The 2,512-nt window shown below is 38.4% G+C and overlaps 1 pseudogene; it reads left to right on the top strand.

Moving 5' to 3' along the window:
• Positions 1-999: 999 nt before the first annotated feature.
• On the top strand, positions 1,000-1,593 carry LOC127490538 (RRP15-like protein pseudogene; annotated as a pseudogene).
• Positions 1,594-2,512: the final 919 nt, after the last annotated feature.

Below are 2,512 nucleotides of genomic sequence, written 5' to 3'. Positions count from 1 at the left end.
ATGTTGACATTGCAGGCAGCAGCTTAACCCACTGCACCACTATTCTGGCTCTCTGAGCTTCTTCAAAGAAAACGTTAATTCATTTATATTTAAACAACCACATAGATTTCACTCTATATATAATTCTCCTTTCTTGAACAAGATCCAGAGTTGAGTCACTGATAAGACCACAACAGGAACGAGCATCACATTTCTCAATGGCATGTATTAACCAATGAAAATGCTGCTCTTTCCACATCTGTTATCCTATTACACCTAAAAAGATCTTGAGTCAAGTCAAATTTCAGCTCTTCCTAAGTATGATGGCCATGACACTACTCATACGAAGATTTTACCTGCTACTTATTTGTATATAAGGAATATTTTTCTAACCTAGCAGTGGACTCTGAAGGCTTAACAGAAATCATCCATACAAAACTCAGTCCCATACTGGAGCCACTTTATAATTCAACCTAAAGAAGGAGAAGTAGCTATTTGTCACAGTACTATTTGAATACTCTGTCTATCATGCCAAATTTTTAAACTATTCAAAATAATAAGGTACTTTTGTAATAATGGTACTTGTGAATGGAAAATGGGATGAAAAAATATTCTGACTTGAGTATGTGGTTGAAAACATAAGAAGCTGTAAAGTAACATTTTTAGTAGGTAAAGAAGCTGACGTATTGCTAGGATGATGGATAGAAGGACAGACGGACCAACAGAACAAATGGATGGATGACGGATAGACATATGGATGCACAGAACAGATGAGAAAATGCATGGAGAGGAAAACTGCCGTGTCTGTTCAGAACCCACATGAGTGAGGTGGAAAACTGCAAAATCCCTAAGGAAATGATGAAAATCATAGCCAAAATTATAATGTTGGAACAGAAAGAAGAGGTCAAAGATGCTTCTGACAGCAAAAATCCTCTAAGAAGCTGGGAATCAAAAGGTAACATTGTGATAAATAGAAGCTGACAATGTGATGGTGTCGATCTTGTGACAAAGAAAATGAAAATGCTGGCAGAATCAAGTGTTGATACTAACATGGGCGAGGAAGGTGCAATGGCTAAAATCCTTCAGAAAAACCCCTAAAATTAAACTCGCCGTTCTGGTCAAAAATAAAGATCTGGAAAAGGAAAGAGAAATGTTAAAGCAAGAAAGACTAGAAAAAAGAACACTGGTTGGTGAGATGTGAGAATGGGAAATGATGTGCAGAGTAAAGCCAGATGTTGTCAAAGACAAAAAAGGAGAAAGAACTCTGCAGAGAAATACAATGTGGGCTGCAATTATTTAATGCTGTTCAGAAACATTAAAACGAGTGTTGAAGAAAAGGGTAATGAAGCTGAGAAAGCGAGCTAAATTCATATCAACTGTTTCCAAAAAGATTCCGTTAAGTATTCTGAGAGGACGTGGTGGGAGTACAATGAAAACAGTTTCACTGGGAAGAACTCAAAAACCAAACAGATTTAAGGGAAATGAGGAGAGGGGCCGGGACAGTGGATCCCATGTGAGGGTTTCATCATGTGAGCACCTCTCAAAGACTGGGACAAGGAAAGAGACAGGCTAGATAACTACAGACCAGGATCTGAAAACGTTACTGACACATAAAGCAATAGAGGAAATACATTTGGCAATCAGTTTATTTTTGCTTACAAAGACATTTCAGCTGGTGCCGCGGCTCACTAGGCTAATCCCCCGCCTGCAGTGCCAGCACACCTGGTTCTAGTCCCAGTGGGGGCACCGGAATCTGTCCCGGTTGCCCCTCTTCCAGGCCAGCTCTCTGCTGTGGCCAGGGAGTGCAGTGGAGGATGGCGCATCGCGCTGATCCAAAGCCAGGAGCCAGGTGCTTCTCCTGGTCTTCCATGGGGTGCAGGGCCCAAGCACCTGGGCCATCCTCCAGTGGCGGCCATTGGAGGGTGAACCAACGGAAAAAGGAAAACCTTCTCTCTCTCTCTCTCTCTTACTGTCCACTCTGCCTGTCAAAAAAAAAAAAAAAAAAAAAAAAAAAAAAAAAAAAAAAAAAAAGTAAAATGAACTCTTTGAAGCTAATATCTCTTTGCCTTCCAACCTAGAGAGCACATATCTGTAGCTTGGGAATGATGGATTTTGCCCATGTTTGTAAGATGTTCAAAAAAACCAATGCAGTAAAATCAGTATTTTTTTAAGGACACACAAAGTGTATATTGTATTGTTTACATCGTATCCAGAATGGTCTCACTACATGGAAGTGATTGATGAAAAATATTTTTAATTAGGTCAGCATTTTATGCTAGCAGCATAGTAGAGTTCAGCACATGTATTGATTGAAAATATTACTTGTCTTAAAAAAGATTTCAAGTTTTTCTCTTTTTTAATTATTCATAGAGTAGAAAATCTAAAATATACAGGGCATTCATCAAGTAGATCATGAATACCCAAATTAATAAAAGAGAATATTCAATAACCACCATGGGTTACATATGCAAATGACAATATTTTGTTTCAAATAGAAATTATTAATTTACTTATGATGTCCTTTTTAGATGTA

This window comes from Oryctolagus cuniculus, chromosome 6 (assembly GCF_964237555.1).
Source record: "Oryctolagus cuniculus chromosome 6, mOryCun1.1, whole genome shotgun sequence".
Classification (NCBI taxonomy): Eukaryota; Metazoa; Chordata; class Mammalia; order Lagomorpha; family Leporidae; genus Oryctolagus; species Oryctolagus cuniculus.
This window is presented reverse-complemented; position numbering and strand designations above follow the sequence as displayed.